This window comes from Macaca fascicularis, chromosome 6 (assembly GCF_037993035.2).
Source record: "Macaca fascicularis isolate 582-1 chromosome 6, T2T-MFA8v1.1".
Lineage (NCBI taxonomy): Eukaryota > Metazoa > Chordata > Mammalia > Primates > Cercopithecidae > Macaca > Macaca fascicularis.
In genome coordinates this window covers 77,301,988-77,318,017 of record NC_088380.1, presented here as the reverse complement: position 1 = coordinate 77,318,017, position 16,030 = coordinate 77,301,988, and the positions used below count along the sequence as shown (strand labels likewise).

General features: G+C 41.8%; 1 long non-coding RNA gene across 1 annotated transcript; it reads right to left on the bottom strand.

Annotated features, from left to right (window-relative positions):
• Positions 1-14,077: 14,077 nt before the first annotated feature.
• On the bottom strand, positions 14,078-15,532 carry LOC123573886 (uncharacterized). Its single transcript, XR_006698595.2, has 2 exons — positions 14,888-15,532; positions 14,078-14,560 (listed from the first exon to the last, which is right to left on the bottom strand). It is a non-coding gene; the product is annotated as an uncharacterized lncRNA (long non-coding RNA).
• Positions 15,533-16,030: the final 498 nt, after the last annotated feature.

Here is a 16,030-nt window from a genome sequence, read left to right as displayed (position 1 = left end):
AATGGATAAATATGTACACGTGATCATCTCCTCATCTCATTGTAGTTACATGCATGTAATTACATGTACCATACTTATAAACACTTATGAATTTAGGTATTTGTCTCCTGCTCCACTCCACTTGCCTGACCTTCTTGACCATACAATCAAATCTTTATGTGTATAGCCCCAGGCCTGCCCTGGTGCTCAATTGTGAAATATACTTATGGAGTGAGTATCTATTATGCTGAATGCTGTGTTAAGCACTGAGGGGCCAGAGAGAAGGGACATAATCTATAAAAGTGCCTCTGCCATTCTCAAGCAGCTCAAATCTTATGGAAAGAGTTGCTGCTCCAGAGGACAATTCAGGATCTTAGGATTGTATCTAACATTTAAATAACAATTTATAGGTCGTATGATGCTTTCATAGACACTGTCTTACCTACGCCGCATAAAAGCTTTGAGGGGGATGTAATTTTTCCTGTATGTAAAATGTAGAAAATGAGATTCAAGGGGTTTGAGTGGCTTTTTTCAAGGTCATAGAGCAAATAAGTGTTGAAGTTGGGTTTTTCATCCCCAAGTTTAGTTCCTGACCACTATTCCTTCCTCTTCCCACACTTTTCCCTGACTGAGTATGTTGACACACATATATCTATTCTTTCTCTTTAATAGCAGCTTTATTGAGATATAATTCATATACCATAAAGCCCACCCTTTCAAAATGTAGTTCAGTAGTTTTTAGTATATTCACCAAATTTTGTAATCATCATCTTTATATAATTCCAAAAGCCTTTCAATGCCTTCCAAAGAAATTCCATACCTTTTAGCAGTCACTCTTCCATTTGCCCCTTCCCCCAGCCCCTTGCAACTACTAGTGCACTTTCTGTCTTTGTGGATTTGTCTATTCAGAACATTTTGTATAAACAGGAACCTGCAATATATGGCATTTCGTGTCTGGCTTATTTCACTTTCCATAATGTTTTCAAGGTTTACCCATGTTGTAGCATGTATCAAAACTTCATTCCATTTAACTGCAGAACAATATTTCATTGTATGGATATACCACATTCATTTATCCCTTTATCAGTAGATGAATATTTGGGTTGTTTCCACTTTTTGGCTCTTATGAATAATGCTTCTATGAACATCTGTTGAAATCCTGTGCCCATTTTTTAATTGGGTCATTTTTTTTTCTTCTTATTGAATTGTGAGAGCTCTTTACATATTCTAGATACAAGTCTCTTATAAGATATCTGATTTCCAAATATTTATCTCATTCCATAGGTTGTCTTTTCACTTTCTTGACAGTGTCCTTGAAACATGAAAATTTTAATTTTGATGAAGTCCAGTTCATCTATTTTTTTCTTTCATCCCTTGTGCTTTTTGTGTCAGATTCTGCCAAAAAAAAAAAAAAAAAAACAGGCAGGCTTGATTTTTATAGAGATTGATTGAACCTGTAGATCAATTTGGGAAGTATTATTGTCTCAACATTATTAAATCTTCCCATCCATGAACACAAGATGTCTTTTCATTTATTTAGGTCTTCTTCAATTTCTGTCAACAAAGTTTTGCAGTTTTCAAATGCCTTACTCTTCTTTTGGTAAATTTATTTCTAAATATTTTATTATTTTTGATGCTATTATAAATGGAATTGTTTTCTTAATTTCATTTTAGATTGTTCATTGTTAATGTGTAATATTGTTGAATACTAATCTTGTATCCTAAAACTTTGATGAACCCACTTATCTCTAGAAGTTTTTTGTGTGAGTTCCTTAGGATTTTCCACATACAAGATTATGTCTGTGAATACAGAGGTATGCCTTTTATTTCTTTTCCTTGTCTAATTGCCCTGTCTTGTGCTTCTGGTATATTGTTGAATAAAAGTGGCAAGAACAGACATCCTTGTTTTATTCCTGATCTTAGAAGGAAAGCATTTAGTCTTTGACCATTAAGTATGATATTCACCATAAGTTTTTCATAAGTGGCATGTATCAGGATGAGAAAGCTCCCTGTTGCTTCTAGCTAAAGTTCATTGAGTGTCTTTCTTATGAAAAGGTATTAAATTTTGTCAAATGCTATCTCTGCACACACTGAGCTAATCATGGGGTATTTGTCTTTTACACTATTATTATGGTATATTACATTGATTGATTTTTTAATGTTGAGGTAACTTTGCATTCCTGAGATAAATCTCACTTGGCTATGGCATGTAGTCCTTTATATATGTTTCTGGAGTCAGTTTGATAGTATTTTTTGAGAATTTTTGCATCTATATTCATAAGAGATATTGGTCTTTAGTTTTCTTGTGATGTTTTTGATTTTGGTGTCAGTGTAATACTGTCCTTATCAAATGAGATGGGAAGAGTTCCCTCTTCTCTTTTTTGGAAGAATTTGTGAAGGGTTGGTCTTGTTTTTTGAACAGTTAGTAGGATTCACCCTTGAAACTCTCTGGGTCGGCCGGGCGCGGTGGCTCAAGCCTGTAATCCCAGCACTTTGGGAGGCCGAGACGGGCGGATCACGAGGTCGGGAGATCGAGACCATCCTGGCTAACACGGTGAAACCCCGTCTCTACTAAAAAGTACAAAAAACTAGCCGGGCGAGGTGGCGGGCGCCTGTAGTCCCAGCTACTCCGGAGGCTGAGGCAGGAGAATGGCGTAAACCCGGGAGGCGGAGCTTGCAGTGAGCTGAAATCCGGCCACTGCACTCCAGCCTGGGTGGCAGAGTGAGACTCCGTCTCAAAAAAAAAAAAAAAAAAAAAGAAACTCTCTGGGTCTAAGCTTTCATTTGCAGAAAGTTCTTCAATTACTAATTCAGTCCGTTTACTTCTCATAGGTCTATACTGATTTTCTTTCTTCTTGAGTCACTTTGAATAGCTGTGTCTTTCTCAACAATGTTGATCATAATCTCGAAAGACAATCCATAACACCATAATCCTAAATGTTGAAATCCCTGAGATCAAAATCCCTGAACTCTAAAATTCCTAAAGTCTAAAATTTCTAATGTCTAATATTCTGAAAATTATAATCCTAAAAGATTAAAATTCTGAATGTTGAAACCCTGAAAGCTGAATTCTGGGGATGAGATTAGTATATTTTTGGTTGTAAGCATGATAGTTGCATCATATTAAGAGGAACTATAACCTTATTATTGTCTGTTTGGAGATTAAGCATGGTTTAAGGAGCTGCCTACAGGTGCCAGGTTGACAAGGACCACATTCATGGACTTAATTTTAGGTGTCAACTTGACTGGATTAAGGAATATTTAGAAACCTGAGAAAGCATTATTTTGGGCATGTCTGTGAGGGTGTTTCTAGAGGAGATTAGTGTGAGTCTGAGTGGACTAGGTGCAGAATATCTGCCCTCAGTGTTGAAGGGCACCATACAATTGGCTGGCACCTGGAGAGAACAAATACAGAAGGCCACTTCATCTCTCTCTTTGAGAGCTAGGACATACTTTTCTTCTGCTGCTGTATTAGTCTGTTCTCACACTGCTATAAAGAACTACCTGAGACTGGGTAATTTATGAAGAAAAGAGGTTTCATTGACTCACAGTTCCAAAGGCTGTGTAGGAAGCATGGCTGGGAACCCTCAGGAAATTTACAATCACGGTGGAAGGGTGAAGGGGAAGCAAGTACGTTTTTTACATGGTGGCAGGAGAGAGAGATCAAAGGCAGAAGTGCTACACACTTTTAAACAATCAGATCTCATGAGAATTCCATCATGAGAACAGCAAGGGTGAAGTCTGCCCCCATGATTCAATTACCTCCCACCAGGCCACTCCTCCAAAACACGGGGATTACAATTTGACATGAGATTTGGGTGGGGACATAGAGATAAACCATATCAGCTGTCTTGGACATCAGAATTCCAAGCTTGTTGGCCTTGACTTCAGAACTTACACCACCTGAGAGATATACCATGAGCTTTCCTGGGTCTGAAACCTTTGGACTTGGACTGAGCCACACTACCAGCATCCCTGGTTCTCCAGCTTTCAGAGGGCATATTGTTGAACTCCTCAGCCACCATAGTTACATGAGGCAATTTTCCTAATAAATCCCCTCCATATATCTATATACATATTCTATTGGTTCAGTTTCTCTGGAGAACCCTGACTAATACAGATTTGGTGTCAGGGAAGCCAAATATTATCCCTTCTTACTGTTTTTCTTCCAGCACAATAGAAGAGATCCATGAAATTTTTCCTTTGCAATTTGCAACTGATCCAGGCTGTGATCAGTGTACAAGGCTACTTAATGGTGAAGGGTAAACATTTAAAAGCTAGTTATTATTGGTGCTGCAAAAGCACAAAAATCACTTAATTGCAACGGCCAAGCAATAACTAGACTTTCAAATGTACAGCAGATGCTTGCAAACTTTGTAGACCACAACCACTCTCCAAATAGAACTGTAGTGAGTGTTTCAAAGATTATGGAAGAACTAAAAATGCAAGTAAAAATTACAGGAAATCTCTCCTGCAAAATTATTCAATCATGTATGACATCTGCCCCTTCACACATAGCACTAATTTGCTATGCTATGTATTTCGTCTTCACATCATTTCCAATACTGGAGGCATAAATTGTTTAAAGACTTTAGAGCATTCTAATTTGTTTTATGTATTTTTCTTTTGCAGATTTGACTCCATAAAAGTGCATTATCACAAAGCTGACTTTGTGTGTAAGCATTGTGTATGTAAATAAAAATGTTGAAACTTCCTCAAGAAATGAAGAGATGTCCTTTTTGTACATCTGCATTTGTGAAAGATAAAATTTCTCGAGATTTTGGCTCTTTGGGCAACTACATATGCCGTGGTGACCCACTGTGGCTTTTGAGGAGATTGATAATTTATGCTGTTTTTATATTTACCAACGTATTTACCTTTACTGGTCGTCCTTATTTCTTCTTGTGGATTTGAGTTACTCTCTGGAGTCCTTTAATTTTTACCTAAAGGGCAGGTCTGCTAGCAATGAGTTCTCTCCTTTTCTGTTGATCTTAGAATGTCTTAATTTCTCCTTTAGTTTTTAATAATAGTTTTGCAGGATATAAAATTCTTAACCGACAAGTCTTTTTTTTAGCACTTTAAGTATGTTATCCCACTGCCTTATGGCCTCCATGGTTTCTGATGAGAAGTCAGCTGTTAATCTTACTGAGCATCCATTGTATGAATGAGTTGCTTTTCTCTTGTTGCCCTCAAGATTTTCTTTTTGTTTTTTGTTTTGATGTTTTGACTGATGTGTCTAGGTGTGGAATTCTTTGAGTTTATACTTGGAGTTAGTTAAGCTTCTTTGATGTGTAGATTAATGTTTTTCATCAACCGTTTCAGCCATTATCTGTTCAAATATTCTGTTTTATTTCCCTCTCTTCTCTGCATTTAGGGCTCCCATTATGCATATGGTAATATACTTGATGGTATCCTACATGTCTCTAAGTTTCTTTCAGGTATTTTTATTCTGTTTTATTGTTGTCCCTCAGATTGGATTATCTCAAATGATACGTCTTTGAGTTTGCTGATTCTTTCTTTTGCTGTCTAAAATCTGCTGTTGAGGCCAGGTGCAGTGGCTCACACCTATAGTCCCAGCACTTTGGGAGGCCAAGATGGGCAGACACCTTGAGCCCAGGAGTTTGAGACCAGCCTGGACAACGTGGTGAGATACTGTCTCAAAAATTTTTTTTAAATTAAAAAAAAAAAATTTATTGTTGAGTCCTATGTTGGTTAGTTTTAAGTGTCAACTTGACTGGATTAAGGGATACCTCAGATAAATGGTACAGCATGATTTCTATGTCTGTGAGAGTGTTTCCATAAATGATTGGCATTTAAATCAGTGGACTGAGTAAGGAAGAACGCCTCTACCCCTTTACCCAATGTGGGTGGGCACCATTCAATCCACTGAGGGCCTGGAAAGCACAAGGAGACAGAGAAAAATTATTTTTTTCCCCTCTCTCTCTTCTGGAGCTGGAACACACATCTAATCCTGCCTTCAGATGTCATAACTCTATGATTTCCAGCTTTTGGACCCCAAGATTTTCACCAGTAGCTCTCTTAGTTGTCAGACCTTCAGACTTGGACTGAATCATGCTACTTGCTTCCCTGGTTCTCCAGCTTGCACATAGAATATCATGGGACTTTTCAGACTCCATAATTGTGTGAGACAGTTCTAATAAATCTTCTCTTCTCTCTCTCTCTTTCTGTAGCTATAAATATAGATATTCCTATTGATTCTGTTTCTCTATAGAGCCCTGACTAATACAAGCCTCTAGTAAATTTTTCATTTTAGTTATTATCCTTTTCAAACCCCAAATTTTTATTTGGTTCTTTTAATAATGTCTATCTTCTTATTAATATTCTGTTCCGTGAGATATCGTTTTCATATTTCCCTTTAATTCCTCACCCATGATTTCCTTTAGTTATTTTTTTTTTTTTTTTTTTTTTTTTTTGAGACGGAGTCTCGCTCTGTCACCCAGGCTGGAGTGCGGTGGCCGGATCTCAGCTCACTGCAAGCTCCGCCTCCCGGGTTCACGCCATTCTCCTGCCTCAGCCTCCCGAGTAGCTGGGACTATAGGCGCCCGCCACCTCGCCCGGCTAGTTTTTTGTATTTTTTAGTAGAGACGGGGTTTCACCGTGTTAGCCAGGATGGTCTCGATCTCCTGACCTCGTGATCCGCCCGTCTCGGCCTCCCAAAGTGCTGGGATTACAGGCGTGAGCCACCGCGCCCAGCCTCCTTTAGTTATTTGAACAGATTTATAATAGCTGAATTAATGTTTCTGTCTAATATCTGAGCTTCCTTAGGAAAAGTTGTTACTGACTGCTTTTTTCCTCCTGTGTATGGGCCATACTTTTCAGGCAATTGTTACTGCCTCTGCTGTTTGTTTGTTTAGTGACCCTCTTGGACTTAGTACTTTTTGTCATGTGTGACCTTTAAGTCTCTGGTTGGTTAGCTTAGTAGTCTAATGATTAGACAGAGATTTTATTAAACTCTTGACGGATAAGTCTCCCAGCCTTTTCCAAGAGGCTCTCTGTGTTGGAGCATGTCCTTCATGTTCTAGCAAGTAGATCACAACTCTATCCAAACCTTCGTTCTCTGCTAGTGCAGAGCCTCAAAGTAAGAGGTGAGAATTTTAGATCTTCTCAGGTATTTTCTTGACATAGAGACAGCTCTGGGCTTGCACACAGTCCTGTGCATTTGCATGGCTTACTAGATTCCCAGAAATATGTCTGAGCTTTGCAAATTTCCCTATGAACATCTAATTTACTAGTTTTTCTTTTTAAGATTTTTGGTCAGCCTCTTGTTAGCTGTGACTGTTAATGCTGCCTCAGATGTAATTAGACAATTGCAGCTGATTGCTTTAAACAAGCACCCTGTGGACAGGCTGCTTGCACATAGAAAGTTTTGAGTCACATCAAAGAAAGAGAAACCCTGAGAACAGGGCTTTGCAGCAAGTTGCCAGCCAAATCAAATAGTGCTGATTCTCTGGGGATAGGGTTTTGGGGGAGCTCCCAACCTATCTGCTCCTCCAGTAGCTACTAGACTGCTGGCTGTCACAGTTGTTATAGTTGCTAAACCATTGGCTTTTATGACTGTGGTGGAGCTGTGTAGAGGGGGATGAGATTAGGAAAGTTAAAACACTGGACTAAATTTAGTCTAGAACTGTCCAGGGTTCTGAGTTTAAATTCTGGCCTGACTATTTAGTCAGCTGAATAAGTCACACATTCTTACTGGTTTAACCTCTTTTTCTAAAAAACAAGGCTGTTGTGCATTTCAAAAGAAGCTACAATTGGCAATGCCAAATGCTGGCAAGAATGTGGAGTGACTGGAACTCTCATCCACTGCTGGTGGGAATGCAAAATGGCACAGCCACTTTGGAAAACAGTTTTAAAGTTTTTGATAATGCCAAACAAACACTTAACATGATGTAGCAGTCTCATTCCCAAGTATTTACTCAAGGGAGATTAAAATGTATGTCCATGCTAAAATCTGTATGTGAATATTTATAGTGGCTTTATTCATACCAACAAAACCTAGAAAAAAAGTCCTTCAACTGGTGAAAAGATAAACAAAATATGGTACATCCACACAATGGAATTATATTCAAAAACAGAAAAAGAACAAATTACAATATTTCAATAACATGGAAACATGGATGACCCTCAATGCGTTATGCTAATGAAAAAAGGAGGCAGACCCAAAAGACTGCATATTGTATAATTTTATTTGCATGCTGTTCTGGGAAAAAACAGTGGTTTCCGGGGGCTGGGGGTGGGAAAAGAGACTGACTACAAAGGAGTATAGAAATATTTGGTGGGGGGATTGATATAACTGTTTAATATCTTATTGTGGGAGTGGTTTCATGATTGTATGTGTTTGTCAAAACATGCAGAACTCTACAATTAAAAGAATAAATCTTGTTGTATGTAATTTATACCCTAACTTAAAAATAAATAAGCAAGTAAAACTAAAGGAGGTACAGAGGGAAAAAAAGAAGTTCTATTGCTCTCTGAAAACAAGAAATCTTGAACTCTGAGATCCTGGTTGTCCCTTGGGCTGTTCCCTCCCTGCAGGAGCCTGCATGGGACTAATCCTCAGCCTTCTCTTTGTTTCACTGAAGACTTGTAGACTCTCAGATATCTCAGCTTAAAGGGACATAGAAACTGGTTCAGTTTAACTCATGGCTTTGTGCAGAACATTTTTTGACTTACAATCCCATCTTCTAATGTAAGTTGGAAGCAAGAACACCAGAGAAGACGGCAGCAGTTGTAAGATGTTGAGTGATCCTCTAGTAGTATTTAAAACTTCCACGGAAACATTGTCATCACATCATGATTCTGATTCTATACATAGCTGGAGCTAATTTAAGCTGTTATTACTCCTTCGGTGGCCGAGCTTTGGTTATGCTATAGGCAGACCCCACAATGCAAGGAGGAGAGGCCAGAAGCACCATTATAAGTAGCTGCATGAAGATGTGTAGGAGATAGTACAGAAACTACTGAGTTTTAATCTTTTTTCCTACAATCTTTAAAGAGCCCTTCCTGGTATAGTGTAAATACTTGGTTGGCTATAACTTTGAAGTTTATATGAAAAAACAACCAGCTAAAGAGAAGTCAAGAGTAGGAAAACAAGTGGCACTAACTAGCAGAGGAAATGGATACATATTAAACATACTAGAGAAGAATGTTTTCATTCTGTTCTGATTATACACTGTGGAGACAGGACATGCTTTCTTGTGGGGTTTGGCCTGGGCTGCCTTCTAGCATGAAGCACTGGGAAGATGCTCGCGCCAGCCTGGCTTCCCCTCACTATAAAGTGACCTTAACAGTCAGGCTTCACCCATATCTTACTTTCTTGAACTTTCCTCCAGGAGCAAAATCAGGATTTCTGGTCACCCACTGCTCATGGGGCAAGATGAGGAAAAGAAATCCCTGGGAGACAGTGATGGAGATGGAGCTGCCCCGTGGGAGTGTGTCAGCGGGGAGAAGACAAGGCCTGAGGAAGTCACCTTTTAAAGTAGATCTTCCCATGGAATTGTGTTGCCTGCTAAAAATGGCAACATGATGGGGAAACTCAGCAACTCCATGATGCTGGGAGATGTGCTCTGAGCCTGGCCATGAGGAATTTTTCTTTTCTTTTCTTTTCTTTTCTTTTCTTTTCTTTTCTTTTCTTTTCTTTTCTTTTCTTTTCCCTTCCTTCCTTCCTTCCTTCCTTCCTTCCTTCCTTCCTTCCTTCCTTCCTTCCTTATTGCTTTCTTCTCTCCCTTCCTCCCTCCCTCCCTCCCTCCCTCCCTCCCTCCCTCCCTCCCTCCCTCTCTCTCTCTCTCTCTCTCTCTCTCTCTCTCTCTCTCTCTCTCTTTCTTTCTTTCTTTCTTTCTTTCTTTCTTTCTTTCTTTCTTTCTTTCTTTCTTTCTTTCTTTCTTTCTTTCGAGATGGAGTTTCCCTCTGTCTCCCAGGCTGGAGTGCAGTGGTGCGATCTCAGCTCACTGCAACCTTCACCTCCTGGGTTCAAGTGATTCTCCTGCCTCAGCCTCTCAAGTAGCTGGGATTACAGGTGCACACCATCACACCCGGCTAACTTTTTGTATTTTTAGTAGAGACAGGGTTTCACCGTGTTAGCCAGGATAGTCTTGATCTCCTGACCTCATGATCCGCCCGCGTCGGCCTCCCAAAATGCTGGGATTACAGGCGTGAGCCACTGTGCCAGGCCAGAATTTTCCCTTTAATACTGGCTGGGGAAAGTCAGGGATTTTTAAAAAGCAACATGAAATATTTCAAAGGCTCTAAATGACAGCCTCTAATTTCTGACAGTTCTCAGGTACCTTTAAGTTTCCCTGACTCTTTTTGCTCATATTACTCTTAAAATAGACTAGCAAGGAATGGTAGCAGGCTGGGGGTGGCTACTGCTAAAGCTTGCCAGGATGCCAAGCAGGTGGCAATTCCTTGGAGACCACTTAGCGATGAGTGCAGGAAGAAGAGCTCTGTACAACTCCCTGAAATTGCTCCCACTCGATCTGTCACCTTCTGCAGTCTTGGCCCCTTTCCCAGTGTGACCCACTTGCCCCCTGCCCTCCAAGTGAGGGCTTCCAGTACCTCCATTCACTGTTCAATTTTAATTCAGCTCATTGGTTTCTAATGTTGCATTAGCAATATACCTGTTGCGTATTTTGTTTATTCCTTATTTTTGACAAAAAGAGCATGTGTGTGGGTGTTAATCGTTTTGTTGTTGTTGTTGTTTGTTTGTTTGTTTGTTTGTTTTTTGAGACAGGGTCTTGCTCTGTCACCCGGGCTATAGTACAGTGGCATGATTACCACTCACTGCAGCCTCAACTTCCTGGGCTCAAGCAATCCTCCCATCTCAGCCTCCCAGGTAGCTACAACTACACCTGCAACTACAGGTGTGTGCCATCACGACTGGTTAGTTTTTTTATTTTTGAAGTTTTTTTGTAGAGACGGGAGTCTCACTACGTTACTCAGGCTGGTCTTGAACTCCTGGCTCAAGCAGTCTTCTCACTTGGGTCTCCCAAAGTACTGAGATTACAGGTGTGAGCCACCATTTAATAGTTTTTAATGATAAAATATTTAACCCTTGTCTGACCAATAATAATACTAATAACTAACATTAAACTTTGGTTATAGACTGAATTGTTTTCTCTCAAAATTTATATGTTGAAGCCTTAACCCACACTGTGACTGTATGTGGAGATAGGGCTTTAAAGTGATAAACACCAAATGAAGTCAAAATGGCGGGGTCCTAATATAACAGGACTTGTGTCCTCATAAGGAGAGGAAGGGACACCAGCAGTGCCTAAGTACTGAGAGAAGGCCATGTGAGGACGCAAAGAAGTTGGTCAACTTTAAGCCAAGGAGAGAGGCCTCAGAAGAAACCAAACCTGCTGACTTTCAGCTTCCAGAATGGAGAGAAGAAATTTCTGTTGTCTAATCCACCCAGACTGCGGTCCTTTGTTTTGGCAGCCCTAGCAAACGAATCAAGCCTATACTGTGTGCTTGATTCTGCTAAGTGCATTACATGTATTATTTCAGCTAACCATTTAAACAAGTCTACATGATTACCCCCAATGTACAGACAAGGAAATTGGCAAAATAAGTAAGTGCTGAGGTTTGAACTCAAGTCTTCTGACTACAAGACCCTGCACATAAATTCACTCTACACTACTTCAAAAGGAAGTGTGTGGTCCCAGATGCTCTCAGATAGGGGGTCACCTTTTAAAATAGATCTTTCAGGATGATTTGTTGCTTGCTAAAAATGGAGTAGAGCAGCAGATACTCTCTAAAGGAAAAAAAAAGATCCAGATTCCAGCCCTGACTCAGCCGCTGACTGAGGGACTGTGGTAGACTGAACAGCGGCCCCCTAAAAACCATGTTCATGTCCTAATTGCTAGAGCCTGTGATTATCACCTCCTATGGTAGAAGAGTGAATATCACCTTATATGGCAAAAGATATAGTTAAGATTTTGAGAGGAGGAACTTATCCTGGTTTTCCAGGTAGGATCAAAATGCCATCACCAGTGTCATAATGAAATGGGAAAAGTCCTCTTGTTCCCCTTGCAGGGTGTGTGATGGGGGGTGTGGCTCGCTTCTTCAGTGCTCTCATACCTTGGTGTACTAGAAGAATTGGATCACCATGTGGGTTTGGAGAATAAGTGAAATGTTTTATTGAGTGGAAATAGCTCTTAGCAGATAGGGGAGGCAGAAGGGAGATGGTTTTCCCCTAGAGCTGGGCCACTCAGCAGCCCAGGCTCTCCTCCAACTGCCCTGGTCAAACTGTGTCATTCCACCAGTCGATGGCCTGCTGCCCTGCTGGTGCTTGTTGGTATGCTCTCCACATCCTCTTGATGTACAATCGCTTGTGTCTCTGCCTGCTAGGGTCTCAGGGTTTTCATAGGCACAGGATGGGGGCATGGCGGGCCATGGTGGTCTTGGGAAATGCAACATTTAGGCAGGGAAACAGAAATGCCCGTCCTCACCTCGGTCTGTGGGCACAGAGCCCTCGCGAGGGATCACACCCTTCTACCCAGCACTTCCCTGCCCCGCTTCTGTATCAATAAGAAAGAGGGAAATAACATAGACAGAAGAGAGGAGAAGGCAAAGTGAAGAGAGGAGAAGGCAAAGTGAAGAGAGAGAGAGATGCAGCTACGAGTCAAGGAATGCCTGCAGCCCAGGGAGGCTGGGAGAGGCGAGGAAGGACCCTTCCTTAGAGCCTCCAGAGGGAGCCTGGCTCTGCCAAAATCACCTTGATTTTGGCCTTCCAGCCTCCAGCACTGTGAGAGAAAAAATATCTTGTCGTTTAAGCCCCCCAGTTTGTGGCATTTTGTTACAGCAGTCACAGGAAACGAATGCAGAGATTTTAGACACATCATTTATTCCTCCATGATATAAGCATGTGGGTAAGAGCAATAGTTTTGGCTTGGGTGCTTGGTTGCTGTGCTTGAAATTATCCACCACTGGAGTCACCAAAACTTTACAAAGTTTTGAGGTTTGAGGATGACCGCAAGGTAACCGAAGCAGAACTACTTGGGTGTGGGCTCAGAAAACAGAACCTGTAAAGGCTCTCCAGGTGATTCTAAGGGTGCCTGGGGGCAGGCCCCTGGTTTCTGTGTCTAGGCCCTTGAAGCTCTGATAGTCTGTGATTCTCACTAAACAGAACTCAGGATTCCCTGTTGTCCCCTTCTTCCAAAGCTTCAAGAAACAGTTTGAACTTTTGTGGGCAAGGAGACAGCCAGGACTTTCCAGAATAGAAGTGGATGGCAAGGGATTCCTCCCAGGACCACAGAGGGGAATGGAGAATTTAGGGAGAGAGGGAAGAGAACAGCAGGGCAGTGGGTGGAAATGAGAACTCCTGGGAGGTCTGGGGAGCCTTCAATAACATTGGAGCGGACTGCGGACAACGGAGAGGGCTGCGGGGCCAGGGGAGGCACCTGTGAAAATAGCAAATACTTGAGCCAGAGACGATACACATCCTGCCCTGGCTCCTGCAGGTTTCCCGCAGAGGCAAGGATCACAGGGCCAGGGTGATGTGTCTCCCACGATGTCAGCGTCCCCGAGGACCCATCAGGAATTTGACAGGGGAACCCACTTGGGGCTGCAGTGACATCTGAGGAAGGAGTATGAGAGGGATAGAGGGGGTGAGAGCCAGATCATCATTCCCAAAGATATGGCTTTAACCTCTGCCCCCTCCTGCCCTCCAGCTCTGGGAGACCCCGGCAAGCCAAGAACCTTCTCCAAAAGGGAGGGGAGGGGGGGGTGCGGGTGGGGGGAGAGCCTCTGCCGGGCGCCATCATCTCTCCTCCACCACACAGCTGACAGACACTTGAGAACTTTCCTTCCCAAGCCCGTATCCTGCTGGTTCAGGGCAAAGTGTGCAGCTTTCCCACCAGGATCAGTGAGGAAATGGCCTGGTTTGGACTCAAACAGACTGATTTGTTTTCCCAACAAGGCCTCTGCTCAGTTCAGGGAGCCCCAGTGATGCCCATTTTTCCAGGGTGCCTCTCCCACCCGCCTCCCTCTCCCCTCTCTGAGAACACATCACCTAGTGTCTGTAAGGCTTCTGCTTCTTGTTTGACATCCCTTATTTACAAAGCAAACAGAATGTTCCTTTTAACACACATCATGCTAAGTTTATTAATGCAGAAAACAATCCCAGGGGGCCGACCCAGGGGACCCTTGAAACCTGCCAGCACAAACTCTTCAAACGCTCAGCCCGTCAGATCCTCCAGGACAATATTTCACACAATGGAGTAAAAATAATATTTTTCTTTGGACCTTTCCAGCCGCTTTTGTGGCGAGCAGACAGAAATTATTTTCTTACTCTGCTCCCAGAGCAGAAATCTGGACGAAGCTGCGTTTATTTGTTTAACACAATGATTTCATCCTAAATGTCTCGACAGCAAATAGTTGGTGGTTTAATAAAGGGCCTTTGAAAGGAGGCTGGAGCTGGGGAAATGTGAGGCATGTGGCTCGCAGGGGCCGAGCAGGTCGTGGGCTGCTGAGACTGGGTGCCCCCTCCGCCTGCCTGGGAGCCCTGGGGGTCGTGGCATGTTATTGCTCCCTGATCAGAACAATTTGTGCCGCTTCCATCCTGGAAAAGGAAGGAGACTGACCTTTTGGTCATGAATCCCGAACCTTCCCCAAGACCAGCCCTGCCAAATACAGACAGACATAACCCAAAAGCAGATACTTGAACCTGCGTGAAGAAAATAGGCCTTTTGTACTTAGGTCTGCCTTACCATGATTAAAAATTATGTCCTGTGTCAGCCAAATGTTGGCTGCTGTTCTGGTGCCAGCCCAGAGTTCTGCAGCCAGGGCAGTGATTAGGAGAAGGGAGAGGGATCAGAGCCAGCTGAGGCCTGATTTCCCAGTGAGCAGAACCTACCCAACCAGGGCCAAAGCCCCCAAGCTTTCCAACCTGCAGTTAGACGTGTCAACAAAAAACTCAAAAAACTCATTTGCGTTTCACTTCTTTTCTTTGGGAAGAATTGTAAGGGGCAGCGAAATGGAACAAGCAGAACACAGAGGAAAAGAACCAAAAGAAGTTCATGAGTGACGTAACAACTGGCCAGGTGGCCCCCATTGCAGCCCCATCATTTTATAGCACAGAAGAGAGGCCCAGAGAGGGGCAGTGATGCCTGAGAGCATACAGCTATTAGAAGAAGAGCCATTGCTGGAACCAGGCATCTAACCTCCAGGGTTGTAGGGGAAAGGGCCTAATCTAGCCTTACAGCTGACAAAACCAAAAAGCTGAATTATGGGTCTCATTTTTTCCAACTGGGACTTGGTTCAAGGTGATTGAATGTAATTCAGTTCCTGGTGATTTGGGTTCTTGGAACAATTGATTCAGATCTTAATCAGTTCCTGGCTAGAACAGTGAAGAATAGAATATGTTTACACACACACACACACGCATGTGCGCAGAGTTATATTTCAAATTATTCACTTATTCATTGAAGAGTGTATACAAAATGCATGTATATTTAAAAGATAATTAAAATGACTTATAATAATAATATATTACTGGTAACTTATTGATATATCTCTGCTCAGTCTTTTCTCATTGCTTCTATATGTTTTTATTATATATATATTATTTTTTATAAAATTAAGATCTCAACTGCTTTATTTTTAAAATTACATAATTTGTGCTTAAGCATTTTCCATATCATTAACAGACTTTCTGAAGCATGACCTTTGAAATGCTACTTGGTATTTCATCATATGATGTGACCGTCATAATTCTTTTCCCCATTACCCTAAAGCTGGTCATAGGACAGAATGTCTTTGAGTAGGTCTTGAAGAATAGTCCCTGAAAGACTGATGGGCTGTGTGGGAGGTGGCCTTTACATTCTTGCAGAAATTTAAATCTCTTTCCTCCACCTCTGAGTGGTTTCAGATTGCTTTCAAATGTAGCTGCCTGCCTCACTCCCAGCTCTGTTTTATCTCTTTCATTTCTCCTTTTTTCTACTTTTTTCCTAGACCCGAAACAGGCAGATTCCTTACATTTGCATATTTTATAACCTCAAAGAGTTTTCATAGAAGTGCACTGATTTAATCT